This window comes from Haliotis rubra, unplaced genomic scaffold, assembly GCF_003918875.1.
Source record: "Haliotis rubra isolate DU_JTF1 unplaced genomic scaffold, ASM391887v1 Scf15, whole genome shotgun sequence".
NCBI classification, from domain to species: domain Eukaryota; kingdom Metazoa; phylum Mollusca; class Gastropoda; order Lepetellida; family Haliotidae; genus Haliotis; species Haliotis rubra.
This window is the reverse complement of record NW_025765447.1, coordinates 3,015,226-3,034,776: the sequence shown is the minus strand read 5'-3', so window position 1 is coordinate 3,034,776 and position 19,551 is coordinate 3,015,226. Positions and strand designations below refer to the sequence as shown.

Genomic DNA, 19,551 nt, shown 5'->3' with positions numbered 1-19,551 from the left:
CACATCTTATAATAGATTGTGTTATCGATGTGGTATGAACACATATCACCATAGATTGTGTTACTGATGTGGTAGGAACACATCCTACAATGGATTGTGTTATCAGTGTTGTGTAAACACACCCTACCATGGATTGTGTTACTGACATGGTATGAACACATCTTAATATGGGTTGTATTATCGATGTGGTATGAACACGACTCACCATAGATTGTGTTACTGATGTGGTATGAACACATCCTACAATGGATTGTGTTATCAGTGTTGTGTAAACACACCCTACCATGGATTGTGTTACTGACGTGGTATGAACACATTTTACCATAGATTGTGTTATCGATGTGGTTTGAACACATCTTAACATAGATTGTGTTATCGATGTGGTATGGGCACATCTTATCATGGATTGTGTTATCAGTGTGGTATGAACACATCTTGCCATGGATTGTGTTGTCGATGTGGTATGGACACATCTTCCCATGGATTGTGTTGTCGATGTGGTATGAACACATCTTCCCATGGATTGTGTTATCAATGAGATATGAACACATGACATCATGGATTGTGTTATTGATGCTGTATGAACCATGGATTGTGTTATTGATGTGGTATAAACACATATCACCATGGATTGTGTTATTGATGCGGTATGAACACACCTAAACATAGATTGTGTTATAGCTGCGGAATGAACACATCTTACCATAGATTGTGTTATCGATTTGGTATGAACACATCATAGTTTAGATTATGTTATCGATGTGGTATGAACACATCTCACCATGGATTGTGTTATCGATGTGGTATGAACACATCTCACCATGGATTGTGTTCATGATGTAGCGAACCAATCAGATTACCTTGATATCACGAGTTAATGAAAGTGCAAAGGAGGTCACAAATGAGGTCACCTGCTACATATATTGACGCGTTACTTACAGTGATATACTGTTTCCCGACGTCCTTGATGTCACCAGCACGTGTAAACAGAAGTCTCTTGTTTGTAAAGGATTACGTGAACAAACATGGCTGTAAATTTTGTCACTGTGTGTGAGACTATGTTCAGCTGGGACATTCATGTCAGTTTTTCAATTTGCAATCAATCATTTGAAAATACGTCTTAAAGGTTCTATTTGTTCATGAACGAAATTGTATGCCAAATAGATGATTATTCGTAACAAAAACATTATACATTGGAAACAAAAATGTGTAACGTTGTCAAAATATGGTCACCGGTGATGCATGTTTTGGGATATTTTTATGAAAGTGTGCTCGCTTGAAAACAATTAAACAAATATTTATGATCCCAAAATGTGTGTAGAGAATATCACGGAAGAAGATTTACACAATAAAAACATATTCCTGAAATATACATGTATATACGATACGGAAACATCAGCGGTATTTATCTCTGTATTATTTGTTAAAAAAAAAGCTATTGAGGTAAAACATGTGTGGTGCTGTTGATCAATCAGCTGGCGACATACAAGACAGTGCCTGAAGACATGCTGCCAGTTCTGGTTAAGTGTGTTGAGGGTCGACGCTTGTGGTAGAGTAAGAGACGACTAACGGGATCAGGTGATGACCCATGTCATCGTATCCCAATTGCATATATCGATGCTCATGATGTTGATCACTTGATTGCCTGGTCCAGACTTGATTATTTACAGAACGCCGCCATATAGCTGGAATATTGCTGGGTGCGGCGTAAAGAAACAAACAAATTTGCAGTCGGCCTAAGTGTACGGAGCCATTTCCAGTCCATGGCGATATAACGGATATATTCCTGATTGTACGGTTTACACTTTGAAAACCACGGTTTTGTAGTAGCTATTTATCTGTTTCTCTCTGGCTGGGGAATGGTCTGGTTCAAGAATATGAAATTTGGTCCGTTGAAATTTGGCCGTTTTGTGCCCCCGGAATGTTAGGGCTAGAGGCACAGAGACGACGGTAGACTCTCTGTCCGAGTTATGTCGAACTACTGTATGAACACTGAAAGACCCGCGACCGATCCAACAATGCTGCACGTAAAGTGGTAGTTTTATCCGAAAAACACTTGAATTTGAGGAAATAAACAAGTCTAAATTCCTCGCCACTCACACCATTTGAGAAATTGTAAACAGCGCGGGCACACAGCCAATCAACTACATAAAATCCAGACAGGAAATAGCCACTTCGTGTACCGTAAATATTTCAAAATATGGAAATTGTAAAAACATTAAACGGTATCTGGTTAATGTCAAGACAAAAACAATATTAGCAGGTAATGATGAAACATTAGCTAGCTGCTCTATGTTACACTTTAATCTCTAGAGAAACCAGGCAGTATATTGAATAAAATTTGCTAAACGAAGTTCTGGAAGTTCTTGTTCTTGTGAATAACATACAGCAAGATTCAAGCGCTACGTTATCAAAATAAAGGTCAGTCTTCACACAAAGAAATACTGATTTACTGATAAACCTCGTTATATTTCACCTGAAAACTTCGAGCTGACTATAAAGTTAGTAAATGTTTCATTCATGGAATATTCGGTCAGATCCGTCGTATTTGCCTATATATGTAGTATAGTGAATCATGGATTCGAACCCCGAACTGAGGGGCAAATGACGTGGTTAGGTACACAACATTGCGCATCTAGATTCAGCGTTACAGACCACCATTAACACGGCGAGGGTAGGAGACATGGGTCTGTCTCTTTCTCTCAGTCACAACAGACTCGACTGGCGGTGTGACGTCATACCGGGCGATGATGACGTCATAGCCTTTGTACTTGAACTTCACTTCTGCACGTGCACCTACTTTGTGTTGTTGCAATACTATACAATTATAGACTCTTGTGGAGGTCGATATCGGTTTTTATTGACCTGAGTAAAACAATATCGACCGAGCTTGCGAGGTCGATATTGTTTTTCTCAGGTCAATAAAAACCGATATCGACCTCTACAAGAGTCTATAATTGTTTTATTATATAATGAAAGAGAAACGGGTTTTAACATAAACTTTTAATGCACACATTGTGCCATCTATCCGAGTGATCTGATTGGCTGAAAAGCGGGGGAAGCCCCTTCGTACGGGATTCCTTGTCTATTTTTAGTAACCCAAGTCAATATCGTAATTTATCAGAAAACTCAAGTCAATATCGTGTTTTGTAGTCTATACTACCTTTTGTAGTCTATACTACCTATATAATAAAGCAAGTTATCATCCAAAACTGTGTTCCACAGTAGATATCGCTTGTGTGAGATCAGGCGATGTCTCCTAGGAGATATCGTTTTGACAGTAGATTTTGTACAATGCCCTGACAATGCTATGACGTCATGTACTTGATGACGTCACAATGCTATGACATCGCTGCACTGCAAGTCTAATGGCAGTACCATGTTCAGAGATGTACATTTTTCATTGAAAATTAATGAAGAGTGATTTGGGATGATAAATAGAATCTCACTCTCGTGTCTTCTGATATCAAATATATCAACACTCGTTGATAAAGTAAAAATATCCTCGGCAAGCCTCGGATATTTGTAACTTTATCAACCCGTGGTGATATATTTGATATCAAAAGACACTCGCGTGAGATTCTCTATATCTCCAGTCCATCAGTAAGAATCAGCTCAGAATGACCAAATGATTGTACCAATGAAAAGGCGATGTCCTCCATATATGTCGTAACCATTAACTCTCCAACGATAACTGCACCTCTAAGGCACAACGTAAAGCTGATAATAATTTTAAGTGAATCTAGATAGAAAGAAAAGATAGAAAATTTCAATCTCTTTCTCAAAGCGCGGTTGTAACTGTCGTACTTGAGTCCAGCGCTAATAAGATGGCTTGTGGAAAGGGTCCGTAATACAGCCGACTGCGGTGATACACAATATTCACTTAATCCCAAAATAAAAGATGGCACTCTACTTGTAAACAAAAAAACCTGCTACCTTTGCGATCTGAAATGATATTTTGTTAATTTGGTGCTTGATGCCGCACTCCGCACTACTTTGGCAGCGGCCTGTAAATGTTATGTTCGAGTCTGGACCAGGTTAACCATTAGTTAATATTATGAGCAACAACCCATACTTTCGTTGTGAGACGCCATGAACCAGTTCGGCGGTCTTGAAAAGAGTTGCGTTTTACAAATGTACAGGTTCTGTCAATATATTCTTACTCGGAATTTCCATGAGAATAAACGGTCTTTCGTACACACATTCTGAGTCATTGTGGCTTGTAGTACAATGGTAAACGAACACGGAAACACATGCCATTCCAATAGAAATACCTTTAAGGCGTTTTGAATGAATGAAGGATCAGCAGGTGCTTGTTTACAGAATCGCCAACTTGTTGCCAACTATTTTCTCAGAGAAGCAAATCTGTTGGAAGGAATGCATGTATTACTTGTTTAGGAATTGGTTTAGATTATTCATATTTTTATTACGGAAACGTGAAAGCACGACATATAATTATTACTTCAACAATTCTACATCGAAGGATTCAAACATAAGCGCTAGTTTTTTCCAAGATAAAGGAAGAAACATATCTGTAAAATGATCGTGACTGCAATAGACAAGTAAGTGACCAACAGCATGAGCATAGATCTACTCTATTGGGATACGATGACACACACACACCCCACACCCCGACCCCCACCCCCATCCCATGGCCTTTTACGACAAGCATGGGATGCAGTAGACCAATTCTAACCAGGATCTTGTGAAACTTGTGGAATCCCTTGAGTGTTGTTCCCAGTGGGAGGGAATGTCGTTACCCCAGCCTTGCCAGAGTTGGTCTTCGACGATGTATACAAATATAAATACAGTCTGTTCATGACCACTCGCATGAAGCTACACAGACCACTACTCGAGTCCTGCCAGATTGATGAACGTCCATTATCACAAAGAAATACTTCCGCTTTCAAATAAATACTTCCGCTTTCAAAGACTGAAGAATGTCAGTAACTTCCTTCATGTGAAGGATAAATATCAACACAGGTATATTTATTTGTTTTAAGACACACGCGGCAGGTAAACATCCTACAAGCAAGTGATCTGAGGTATCGCAGAGAGGGAAGCCCCCGTCTGATAGCTTTCAGCACGACATCAGCAGTAAACTATACCTGTCTGGAGGTTTAATCTAACATTAATCATCCCAGTTTCCCATCCTAGTTTCCATCGTTCTTTCTAAGATTCCAAGGTGTGAATATTTATGCCCCTTTCGATGCACTACGTATAAACAAAATTAATAGTTAAGAATATTTTTAAAAAAAATAATTATGATCGGAAACGGTTTGTATTCAGATACCTTTATACGGTGAACTTTTGTTTTCATCACAGATTCCGCTGGGCGTGTTTGGTTCTGAACAAAGAGTTATAAGGGATCGTGAAGCAGGTGAGTGAGAGTGTGGATATGGCAAAAGCTGTTTCATGTAAGTGGCAAGTGGCTTTATGAATCTACAATGGTATTGTATTCAGTAATCACTAATTACTAATCTACAATGCAGGAAGGCAAAGATAATTTGACTATTTTCTCAGCAATATTAAATCGCTTAAGACATCTTGAAGAAAATGTTTCTCTTTGAATTTTGCTTTCCAAAACGTTTGAATAAAACTTCTCACTTAACAGATGATGGGACATTGTACCCCTTGTCTATTAATTTACAGTTTGCTGTGAAGTCTATTTGACATATGTAACTGAAAAGAAAGTATTTCCATCTTTCAATTGTTTATAACATATTTGATCTACATGTATAAAATCGGGTGTTTTTGCGCATTTTCCACAGAAAACACTATGGAAGGCGTGAATTACATCCCTTGGGTTGACGAGGGAAGACAACTCTGTGTGTTCGAGAACTACAACTTGCCTCTCGGGAAGTGCGCTCGCCGTTACGGCGAAACCGCCGTGACGTCATGGCCGAGAGAGAACCCCAATCTCAGCACAGGGCCCTTCAATATTCCTGGGGCCAACTTCGGAGGCTGAAATGTGACGGAAACATACGGTTTATGTAAACCTGGGCGAATAAAACAGAATTCTCTTTACTCGAGGTTTAGTTTTCTTCAAATAGGATAGATAATCATAACAAAGATTCTCCTGACTATGCCCTGATGAGCAAAAGAAGCTATTACTCGTATGTTACTCGATTTTAGCGTATGTTTGATTTTCATTGAAAATTTAGAGATGTTATGTATAGAATTGAACTGTACAAGTGTTTAGCATTAAAAAGACTTCCACATCACTTTAGTATGTCATTTGAGCAAATTCTTTTATTTGAATTTTTTTTTTTTTCTTACAAAACAAACAATGTGTGCCTTCACATGCATGCCATGTATCGATTGGGGCCACCTTCTTTTAAGACTACCCTTGTGAAACGTTGGTTGTTTAACGCCTCAATCGGCAATATTCAAGCTATATGGCGGCAGTCTGTAAATAATCGAGTCTGGACCAGACAATTCATTGATAAACACCATGAGCATCGATCTACGCATTTGCGATACGATGACATGTGTCAACCAAGTCAGCGAGCCTGAGCACCCGATCACGTTAGTCGCCTCTTACAAGCATGGGTTGCTGAAGATCAATTCTAACCCGGATCTTCAGGGGTATTGTGAAAGGCTGTATTGAATCAATGTCATCGGCTTTCGGACTAATAATGTCGATAATATGGCTCCTGTAAAACATAATTGCTGATAGGGCTCGTAAACATCTTACTTAAAATATATTTAATGGTAGCCTAGTGGTTAAAGCGTCCGCTCGTCACGCCGAAGACCCCGGGTTGAGTTCCCACATGGGTACAAGGTGTGAAGCCATTTCTGGTGTCCCCGGTCGTGATATTGCTGGAATATTGCTAAAAGGGGCGTAAAACTAAACTCACTCACTCACTGTGTCGAGTGTCGTGACGCTAGTTTGACACAGTTCCATACCAGTGAAATGGCTATTATTAATATGGGCTACATATAAATGTTTTCCCACGAGTACAGTAGTGGAAACGAAACATGTGGAACAGAGGTGAAGTTTATATTCACATGTACCTGGCCTCCTGGAGAAGAGAGGGCCTCTGTGTGAGTGAGTGGGTCATTTGAAAATGTTGTTTTTAGCCGCATACCTAATTACTCAAGATGTTTTACAGGCTTCATGTAGTCATGGTGATCATGAATGTTTTCACTTCCCATTGCCACTGTGCCTACACTCCCTATATATGTTTTTAGGACTGTAGGCAGAATGTCATGTAGGCACAATGTGAGTGAACCTTTCACAGCACCATATCTTACACGTCATCGGACATATGTCGTTGTGATAATCGTATCTACTTGATGACGACAGTGAATCGCCATTTGGTGGCAGGTGGGGTACAATGACCATATAACCCATCTGTTGTAAATGTCAGCTCCAACACAGATTGAATCCACTATCAGATGTACCTGTCAAATCACGTGTCCCACCATGTTATACAACAAGCTCTGAATGAACTACTTTCAGTGTCGTGCTCCTTCCTTAAGTGGTATTATGCTGTACAGCGCAATGTCCCATCATATATAGATGTAAGGATTTCCTGCAATATGAAGCCGTGAAAATCAAATACATATTACCTTCAAACAGTTTTTAAAAGATGTCTGGATACATACAATAATGGACTACAATACATGTGATTTAATGTTTTCCGATTAATGAATCATGTGAATGAATAGTAAGATCTCTGTCGGGTTCATGGTTAACTGACCCGTGAAGATCCGGGTTAGAATTGATCTTCCGTAACTCAGACTCGATCATTTACAGACCGCACCCATATAGCTGGGATATTGCTGAGTGCGGCGTAAAATTAAACTCACTCACTCGTGGTTAACTCCGAAATACTTCACGGGTTGATGTTCACTTATCTCAAAGTTAATACAAAACCTCTGAAGTATTTCTTCTTTGAGTGGCATTTTAGAAGTTGGGAAGTACAATATAGAACAAACTTTATGGATAACAACTTCTTTTTATTCGTGAGTGCGACGTTTCGATACAGATTCTTGTACCGTTGTCAAGCATAATGGAACATGAAGAAGGGGGAAGTGTATATATACTGGATGTAACAATGTAACAAAGAAAACAACATAATTAACATGATTGGCTAGGCAGAAAGCTGATGAAGCCAGAGAGTAGACAAAGGACAGGCGTGGAAGCCAATGATGTACAAATGATAATGAGATGTTTATACAGCAGAGTTTATACAGTAGATTGGGCTTGGTGGATGAGTGCATCATAAGCGGATGGAATGAAGTATCCGCACTTTTTCTTTCATTTTCACATCTTCTAATTGTTGGAATCCATATTATCTACAAGTGGTGGATATTGTGCTGAACATAACAAATGGGGGAAAATATTAAATATACCTGAAAATGATCTGTTACTTGTGAAAATGACTGACAGTTTTCGGATGAAGTATCGAAAGCTGCATGACCTCTGATTGGTCAGCCTGTGGTTTGATTGACAGGTCGCAATATAGGTTAATGAAACCGCAATCTGTTCTTGGTGAGGTTAATCTGTTAGTCAAGTTCCCCACTGTAACCATGTCCTTCTTTCTCAGCAGTATGGTTCTCCTGTGTGCTGTAAGTATTCACTAGTTTCTATAGGTTCGATCCCCGACCGCGTCATACCAAAAGACGTTAAAATATGGTACTTGTTGGTCCCTGCCTGGCGTTCGGCATTAATGGCCACAACAAGGACTGGTCGGCTCGGAGTCAGTATAATGTGTCTGAGTGGGGTATTCATGCTTCACTGCGGCATGGTATCTCACTGGGCTAGCACTATAAAACCAGCTTAAGTCTGGGCTAGTACAAGCAGCTGCACATACACATACACATGCATGCACGTCGTCATATGAGCGAAATATTCTCATGCACGACGTTTAACCCAATTTCACCTCACCTCACCTATAGTCGGAAATCGTTTTCACTATATACTGCACTGCACTCAATCATGAAGTATACCATGGATATACAAAAATGTACATTCGTGTGCGTAACATATCGATTTTAACAACATTTATTAACTAGTTAGGAAATACAAAATACAGCAACTCGTTTCTTAAAATTTTAAAGTGCATCTTTACCTTGAATCGGGACATAAAGTCATCCCCTACTTTTCATTATTACAGGTGTGACTATTCCTGGAAGTAAGTTTTATGAATAATATCGGAAAATTCTAAAAGTTTAAAGCTCTATTTATTCACGCATCATTTTCAGTAATTCTTACCGAGCATTAATATTTCTGTGTCACGCTGATTGGCTAATTATTCTATTATTTTCCGTGTATGGGAAGCGACCCACAACCTCATGTGATGTCGCAAATAATCCTTGCTTATGACGTCACTGTCAGATTTATGTGAATTCGTTGCAGCACTAGATTGACCTTAGCTGGACACATATGGTCGAGAAACACATATTTGATTATCCATCCAGCAACTAAGAATTTGGGTAATACATACTAACCTGCACGGAATTAGGGAATATTTGTTCCTTTTGGCTTATGCTGAAATCCCTTGCCACCCTGACAAGTTTAATTCACCGGCTATGAAATAATCCGTGCTTCGATTTATATTATCGTCTTTGACTCTTCGATGATTCTTTTCTACCCCAGATTACAACAGTGAGGGCCACGTCTCCTGTTGGAACCTCTGATATGGACAGACCAGATGATACGACAGGTTTCTGCACTTTTCGTTGTTTTTTTATGTAAAGCACTTCCATCGGAAATAACAAAAACATTTTCTCTTATTAGTGAGGTTATATGGTCGAATCTTACTAGATGTGTCACAGTTGAGGAGACCGCCTCCGTGGTGTAGTGGTTAGAGCGTCCGCCCGGAGTACGGAAGGTCGCGGGTTCGATCCCCGACTGCGTCATACCAAAAGACGTTAAAATATGGTACTTGTTGGTCCCTGCCTGGCGCTCGGCATTAATGGGTACAACAAGGACTGGTCGGCTCGGAGTCAGTACATGTATAATGTGTCTGAGTGGGGTATTCATGCTTCACTGCGGCATGGTATCTCAGTGGGCTAGCACTATAAAACCAGCTTCAGTCTGGGCCAGTACAAGCGGCCGCACATACACATACACACGCATGCACGTCGTCATATGAGCGAAATATTCTCAAACACCACGTTAAACCCAATTCCACCACCACCACAGTTGAGGATCACCTGATTGTATGATATTACTCAAGTTAACGTTGTTGTCTGCCATGGCATGACCGACCGATGTTCAGTAACACATTAACATGAAATGATAGGATGGTCATCAACTTTGTTTAGTCGTATATACTTCATCGAAAAGTGAGTAAGTATGGTTTTACGCCGCACTTCGCAATATTTAAGCAATATCACAGCGAAGCACACCTGAAATGGGCTTCACACATTGTACCCATGTGGGGAATCGAACCCGGGTCTTCGTCGTGACGAGCAAACGCATTAACCATGCACTAGACTACCCCAACGCCATTCATCGAGGAGACAAGCAGGACCTGATTCATGCTAACGGGATCAGGTGGTCAGGCTCGCTGACTTGGTTGACACATATCATTGCATCCCATGTGTGTAAATCGAGGCTCACCATGTCAAATCTCTATATTGTCTGGCCCAGACTCGATTGTTAGAGGCCGTCGTCAGATATATCTGGTATATTGCTCAATGCAGTGTTTTCGCCCTGGATGCCGAGTCTTTGTATATTTCAATAAAATCTGAAAAGTGAACGTTGCTGTATAGCTGTTTCATTGTGAGTAGGGCTGATGCATTTTTCCCGTCGAAAACGGTAACGTAATGTTTCCACTAGTGATGTTAGCAACTGCAAACCAAGAAACTGGTCTACCACTGAGTAGTTTACTGTAGGAGGCTGTACTAGCAATGACAACTGACATGCATCGTGACGTCGCTTATGCTAGGATTACACTATGTTCGCGGGGCCACTACAGCCCCGTTTCCCCGAAACGTAGTGCGCCGTGGGAGTTTTGTTATTCTTCCCCTCCAAAATCAAGTTTTGTTAGGTCCTCACGGTATCCGTGAGGGGCCGTTGGGAAAAACGGGCTGCGGAGTCCCAGAAGCGTAAAGGCCACTGCGGATGCCATTACGTTTCCTCCCGGCCTGTCGCGTTCTGATGGGTTCCCTCGCGTTTCTCACGTTTTGATCAAGGTTTTGACACGTTTTGTGAGTTCTGTCAAGACTTTCTACGGATGAAACGTGGACGCCGGCCAGCTTTGGAGCACTTTTGTGCCCACGCTATAAAAATAAGGCCTCCCAAGCAATAGCAGCCATTGTAGCCTGAAGGACAAGAGCAGCATGAGCCCCCAAGATGAAGAAGATTTTGTGTTTGTTTGTTTGCTGGGGGCATACATCGAGACCTTGTGTCAGCAAGAAGGCCAGCATCAGCTGCAGAGCGGGAATCCAAGAGAACGCAACGTGGCGTATCTCGCCGGCCTTGTAAACCGTCACAGGCCTGGATGCGTCGTGATAGAACGGGAAGAATCGGCTACCAACCTAGCTTGCCCTGAGAACCGGGACAAAACAGACAGCAAGGGTGAAACAATCGTGACAAAACGCCAAACAAACGTGGCCGAACGTGACAAAACTTGAAAGGATCGGGAGATGACGGGGAGTACACATGCCTTCCGTCCCACTACGGCCCCACTACGGACCGTCTACAAGCCTATCACGTTTTGTTGTGTTACCCCGTTTTTCTACGGCCAACTAGGTTTCTCATTAGTACCATGACTGCCTTGGCAAAGTTTTGAACAGTTTAAAAATCTGGCACGGCATCCACGGCAATCACGGCATCCACGGCAATCACGGACTGTCATGTTTGCTCTTTCAGTCCCCCCACATTGTCTCGCGTCCATCCCGTTTCATCCCTGTTTCACTACGTTTCGGCGTAACGGGGCTGCCGTGGCCGCCGGGAACATAGTGTAACCCAAGCATTACCAAGAGTACGTTCGATTACGAGGTGACAGACTAGAATGGCGTAGTGACGTCAATGGGGTAGCCCAGTGGTTAAAGCGTTGGCTCGTAACGCCGAAGACCCGGGTTCGAATCCCCACATGGGTACAATGTGTGAAGCCCATTTCTGGTGTCCCCGCAGTGATGTTGCTGGAATATTGCTGAAAGGGGCGTAAAACCAAACTCAGTCAGTCAATACAATGCGACGTAACGCAAGAAATGTACTTTACCGCCTGATCAAGTACTGTCGGCGCCTTTGATCTTTTAGCGAAGCATCTTAGAATGCCAGGTATGGCGTGGGCTGTGAGGTACGGATCACTATTAAAGTAAACGTTAGTTATACTCGAATGCACAACAAAGATCGGTCAAAATTAAAAATCGACTAGATAACAAATTTTGAGTGTCCTTTAGCTTTCTTTAAAAAAATGAGAAAATTGCAGAAACTGAATCATTCGAGGATCTCCTTCCATGGGTGTCTGACGGCCTGTGCATGAATCAGGGGAGACCACTCCAAATGCTGAAATGCATTGCTAGGTACGGAGCCGACCTCGTTGCTTCGCAGTAAGCCCTCCGTCTACAATTCCATTCCTGGGGCAAGCTTAGGCGGTTGAGTTAGTTTATCAAAATTAAAGAATATCCAAACCTGTTTGTCTTCTCTGTGTAATTACACATATATTCTTCAAAAGGAGGTAAAGAACACCCTTCAAATTCATCAGTTAATCTACGGCATAAGGATTATTTGAGGTTTGAGTACTTCCAAAATTTGAAACCTATGGGGAGAAAACCGGTATTCGAACCCACAGATGTTTCTTGCGAGTCCAGGGGTGGTGGGGTAGCATAGTGGTTGAAGCGTCCACTCGTCACGCCGAAGACCCGGGTTCGATCCCCCACATGGGTACAATATGTGAAGCCCATTTCTGGGATTATTGCTGGAATATTGCTTCAAGCAGCGTAAAGACGCACAGCGAATTAAAACGACTTGGTCACGTATGCCCTGTTTGTGTTTGGACCCTAATGCAAAGTTAAACATATCCACAATGTGAAAGAGCTACTGTTTGTATGTGATATAGCTTGCCTAAGCAAAGCATTGTTATTTGTTGTCCAAATTCTTTCTTAAACTGTAGGGGCGGTAGGGTGGCCTAGTGGTTAAAGCGTTCGCTCGTCACGCCGAAGGCCCGGGTTCGATTCCCCACAATGTGTGAAGCCCATTTCTGGAGTCCCCCGCCTTGATGTTGCTCGAATATTGCTAATAGCGGCATTAAACCATACTCACTAACTCACCATATAACTACCAATGTGCAGTGGAACCCCAGGTTCCCGTTTCACAAAGCTAGCGTAGCGCCACGACTGTCGTATGTCTATTTTACGTTATAGGACAATGTGACACTAACTTCCTTAGATAGTGGCATGTTGAAATAACACAGGAGTTGTGGTGGCTGAGAAGGGCTGTCACCCCACGGCATGGCGATAAAACAAGACCAGAGTGCGATAAGGCTATTAGGCGATAGAATGTAGCCACATTGCGATGGTGTTCACCACCACCATCAGGGGTTAGCGGGTAGATTCATACTAAACCCGGTTAATGGGTACCCAGTGGGATGAGATGGTCATATGACTGTTAACCTTCTAGCGTCTCACAGTCAGCTTGGAAGGGCTGTCACCGCTACTGTTTTCTGCATTGAAGTTAACGTACATAAACCCATTCTTTTTAGTATTATTAAGTTGCATATAAGATCTTATATATGTTCCTTGGAAATTTCACGGGAAAACCTCCAAATACGAGGGTATCTTATTGAGAGGGAATGGAGGGTCACCAAATATACACAGGGTGATAAAAAACAGTACACATATCTAGTAAACACCATGTATAGGGAGGGTCATCCCTGAATTGTACAAGAAACTGCTGCCAGTTCACTGGTGCATCAAACATCAGTATTCTAATTATTAGTGTTCTCCAAACATACTGGATGTCTTGATGGCAAAGTGTGTAGAGACGACAACTCATACGGATGTGAGAGCGTGGATGTGTCAGTCTGTTGGGTGAGGTGGATGTGTCTGTCTGTACGGTGAGGTGGATGTGACTGTCTGTAGGGTGAGGTGGATGTGTCTGTCTGTAGGGTGAGGTGGCTGTGCCTGTATGTAGGGTGAGATGGATGTATCTGTCTGTAGGATGAGGCGGATGTGTCTGTCTGTAGGGTGAGGTGGATGCGTCTGTCTGTACGGTGAGGTGGATGAGTCTGTCTTTAGGGTGAGGGTGATGTGTCTGTCTGTAGGGGTGTAGATGCGTATGTCTGTAGAGTGAGGCGGGGTGTGGATGCGTCTGTCTGCAGTGTGAAAGTGATGTGTCTGTCTGTAGGGTGAGATGGATGCGTCTGTCTGTAGGGTGAGGTGGATGTGTCTGTCTGTAGGTGAGGTGGATGTGTCTGTCTGTAGGTGAGGTGGATGTGTCTGTATGTAGGGTGAGGTGGATGTGTCTGTCTGTACGGTGAGGTGGATGAGTCTGTCTGTAGGGTGAGGTGGATGTGTCGGTCTGTAGGGTGAGGTGGATGTGTCTATATGTAGGGTGAGCTGGATGTGTCTGTCTGTAGGGTGAGGTAGATGAATATGTCTGTAGGGTGAGGTGGATGTGTCTGTCTGTAGGTTGAGGCTGATGTGTCTGTAGGGTGAGATGGATGCGTCTGCCTATAGGGTGAGGTGGATGCGTCTGTCTGTAGGGTGAGGTAGATGTGTCTGTAGGGTGAGGTGGATGCGTCTGTCTGTAGGGTGAGGTGGATGTGTCTGTCTGTGGGGTGTGGATGCGTCTGTCTGCAGTGTGAAATGGATGTGTCTGCATGCGGGGTGAGGTGGATGTGTCTGTCTGTAGGGTGAGCTGGATGTGCCTGTCTGTAGGTTGAGGCTGATGCGTCTGGTTGTAGGGTGAGGTGGATGCGTCTGTCTGTAGGGTGAGATGGATGTGTCTGTCTTTACGGTGAGGTGGATGTGTCTGTCTGTGGGTGTGGATGCGTCTATCTGTAAGGTGAGGTGGATGCTTCTGCAAGTAGGGTGAAATTGATGTGTCTGTCTGTAGGGTAAGGCTGATATGCCTGTCTGTAGGGTAAGGTGGATGTGTCTGTCTGTAGGGTGAGGAGGATGTGTCTGTAGGGTTTCCGTCATATTTCAGCCTCCGAAGTTGGCACCGGGAATATTAAATGGCCCTGTGCTAAGATTGGGGTTCTCCCTCGGCCATGACGTCACGGCGGTTTCGCCGTAACGGCGAGCGCACTTCCTGAGAGACAAGTTGTAGTTCTCGAACACACAGAGTTGTCTTCCCTCGTCAACCCAAGGGACGTAATTCACGCTCCCCATCGTGTTTTCTGTGGAAAATGCGCAGAAGCACCCGAATTTATACATGTAGATCAAATATGTTATAAACAATAATATTGTTTAAAAGATAGAAAGACTTTCTTTTCAGTTACACATATGCCAAAAAGACTTCACAGCAAACTGTAAATAGACAAGGGCGGCATACTCCTTCATGTGTTAAGTGAGAACTTAGTTAATAGTAATTAGCGATTAGTACCGAATACAATGCAATTGTAACTTAATCAGGCCACTTGCCACTTACATGAAACAGCTTTAGACACATTCACTCACTCACTCACCTGCTTCACGATCCCTTATAGCTCTTTGTTCAGAACCAGACACGCCCAGTGAAATCTGCAATGAAACACAAGTTCACCGTATAAAGGTATCTGAATACTAAAAGTTAACGATAAAATTACCTAAAATATTTTTAACTATTAATTGTGTTTATACGTAGTGTATCGAAATGGGCATAAATATTCACACCTTGGAATCTTTGAAAGAACGATGGAAACTAAGATGGGCGACTGGGATGATTAATGTTAGATTAAACCGCCATACAGGTAAAGTTTACTGCTGATGTCGTGCTGAAAGCTATCAAACGGGGGCTTCCCTCTCTACGATACCTCAGATCGCCTGCATGTAGGATGTTTACCTGCCGTGTGTGCCTTAAAACAAATAAATATACCTGTGTTGATATTTATCCTTCACAAGAAGGAAATTAATGACATTCTTCAGTCTTCGAAAGCAGAAGTATTTCTTTGTGATAATGGACGTTCACCAGTCTGGCAGGACTCAAGTAGTGGTCTGTGTAGCTTCAGGCGAGCGGTCATGAACAGAATGTAAACTGACCGGCAAAAAAAAGGTATACAAGAGGTCATTATCATTGATGCAGTGGTGTTAACAACATCTGTACTCAACCTGAGCTACATATCGCACGCATACTACAGAAACACGTGGCGTCAGACATGCGCAAGTTCACTGAGGGTCCTGAAAAACCAGTGTTCAATCACATGGAGGATAAGCGGGTACTGAGTTACATACAATACATGTTCACTACCATCACTTCAGTATCATGTATGTCAACCGCTTGCATCAATACAGGCACGCAGCATCCTTCTAGCCGAAGACGTCGGACAACTCACGTGGTATGCGAAGCCATTCGTCCTGGAGGGCTTGTGCAAGTTGCTGTCTATTCTGTGGTCACATTCCGGCGCAGCGATGACATAGCATAACATCACTGCCACCGGCTAATTTGCATATCACGTGACCGGACTTTTCTCTTGTTGGTATACAAACGCGCATATTCGTAAGCAAGAAGGTACTTGCTCAACGCACCCAATTCGGCGCGGTCTCCATGATATTTTACATTGTTACATAAATAATCTTCTACAACTGCGACAGTGAGTTTAAGGTTTACGACAATACATATTGATATAATTAAGGGGCTGCATCGTTTGCTCACAAAAAGGCTTCGATGATAGCACGTGGAAATAGTGTTACATGTTTTAGGATATTTTCTCAGTGAAACTAAACAATACTAACAAAGATGTTTAATTTGATGTGTGGAGTCGTCAAAAGTAAAAGTGCTAAGAATATTGAATGGACTGTGCAAGATGTGACGAATCGTCACATCTTTCTGGCCTGTGGCAGAGGTACTATGCCGGCTGGCCGCATGGAACTCTGGGTAGGAGAGTGTTCTCTGGTGGGTTAGGGCGTTTCCGCACTCGTCTTTCTAGTGCATCCCACATGTGCTCGATCGGGGACATGTCTGGAGAACGTGCTGGCCACTGTAGAACGTTCACGTTGTTCCTCTCGTCGCTGCCAATGACCAACAACTCGGCCCAGCGCAATCTGTGACGTCTGTGTTCAAGGGTCAACACCTGTCCTTTGAAGGGTCTGTAGGCTCTGATACCTAGTGCCCCAAGACATCCAGCCACCGTGTATCGACTGACACGGTGATCAAGGGAATTCGCCGCTGATGACGTTGCCGTCAGAAAACAGTTTCTCAGGTGTAACGTCCTCAAATGCCGGTCTTCAGCTGGCGTTGCTACTCGCGGTCTCCCACTTCTTGGTCTGTCCTGTGTCTGGCCCGTCTGCCTGTAACGTCGCAGCAGTCTAGAGACGGCTACACGGGTGCAGCCGAAGGTTCTTGCAACGTTGGCGTGTGTCGACCCCAACTGGAGCATACCTATATAGCCCTCTCACGTTCAACTGCTGATAGTCGTGGCATAAGTGTGGTGGTCTTTTTCAAACTGCATGTGTAACCTGTCCGCACACTACCTTTATACCCTTAGTACATGTGGAACTCTGACAGAAGCCCAAAATCATGGTTTATACAATTTACCACTTCGACATTTTATTCACGACGTGCACGTGAATTTCACTGCAGGTAACAAATTGCTACGTTGGGGCGACATGTTTCAGTGTATAATTTAGCTACAAAAATATTTCTTTAAAAATTGAGGTATTTTGGTATACTTTCTTTTGCCGGTCAGTTCATTTATGTTTGTATACATCGTTGAAGACCAACTCTGGCAAGGCTGGAGGTAACGACATTCCCTGACAGTGGGAACAACACTCAAGGGATTCCACAAGTTTCACAAGATCCTGGTTCGAATTGGTCTACTGCATCCCATGCTTGTCGTAAAAGGCCATGGGATGGGGTGGTGTCATCGTATCCCAATAGAGTAGATCTATGTTCATGCTGTTGGTCACTTACTTGTCTATTCCAGTCACGATCATTTTACAGATATGTTTCTTCCTTTATCTTGGAAAAAACTAGCGCTTATGTTTGAATCCTTTGATGTAGAATTGTTGAGGTAATAATTATAATGACCTAACACCTTATCAGTCATAGCTTATTGCACACAGGTGCCACTCAAGGACACACAAAACGACCATAGGTCACAGCTGGAAATTTCATCTAGACCAATTAAAATCTCATAGGCCACAGAGGTACTTAACCGACTACTCATACAAGTGCTTCCTTCCTGGGTCAGTGCTTGGATGGAGGTTGCAGGTCGAGGACAAGTAAAACTTCACAAGAGGCCTAAGCGCTTGGCATTAACATTCTTCGTTCTTTAAATTATTTCATTTAGTAATACGCTATCATATATTACAGAGTAAAAACGCCTTTCATTGATCGAGGTATCTTACTTTGTGACAGTACCACCTGATTCAATCTATTTGATGTTCTTTGCTGTTTTCTTTGTTGTTCTCTGCTGCAAGGTCCAGGTCTTCAGGAACCCAGGCTTGTCGTAAGAGGCCACTAACCAGACAAACGGGTGGTCAGGCTCGCTGATTTGGTTGACATGTCATCGTATCCCCATGCCCATGCTGGTGATCACTGGATTGTCTGGTCAAGACACATTTATTTACAAACCGTCGCTATATAGCTGCACAACAAACAAACAAACAAACTTTTCCAATCGATACATGCGTCAAGGCACACATTGTGTATTTTGTGGGGAAAAATAGATATTATTTTTTTTTCAAATCTAATTACAGTATTTGATTTAATTACATCATAACAAAGTCACGTCGAAGTTTTCTTTGAAATCCTACGCACTAGTACAGTTCAATTCTATATATACTACCCATCAAAAGTTTAGACTCACTTAAAACACTCACTATATGTTATGTATGTTACAGGGAATGTGTGAAACCAGGGATTTCACGTAATCCCTAAGAGTCAGTGATTTCGTGAAATCCCTGTGACCCCCAGAGATTTCATGTATTCCCTATATATATATATATATGGTTACATCAAAGATTGATTTCTCCACTAACTTGGGGGAACCAACTGCAAACCGTAAGCAGATGAATCGCACGAGAATAATGCATCAAATTGCTGTCAAGCATGTGTAAATATCGTGCATGTGAACAGCTGCGTTTTGGTGTAAAGAATTGTTAAGAATTCGCCAATTTTCACTGAGTTTCATCATTTATTGAACTCATGACAATAAACCTTTCAACGTTACGCATTTGTCTTACAATACATCAGTTCATGTGTAGACAGCACCTTTAAACAGTATGGAAAATTTTGCAAAATCTAGTTTAGAACAGTTGACTGAAGTAAGTGGCTACATTTACGCTTGTGGGTCTAAACATTTGATGGGTAGTATAGGTAATATCACTAAACTGTCAATGGAAATCAAACATACGATACAATCAACTGTGAGTCATAGCTTCTGTTGCTCATCGGTGTATGATCTGCAGAATCATCGGTGTGAAAGGTCTCTTTTATTTGAAGAC

At 42.4% G+C, this 19,551-nt stretch overlaps 1 protein-coding gene across 1 annotated transcript in view; it reads right to left on the bottom strand.

The window, feature by feature from the left end:
* Positions 1-19,551, bottom strand: part of LOC124270192 — a 113,900-nt gene that overhangs the window by 39,242 nt on the left and 55,107 nt on the right. The gene's annotated exons all lie outside the window — the stretch shown is intronic.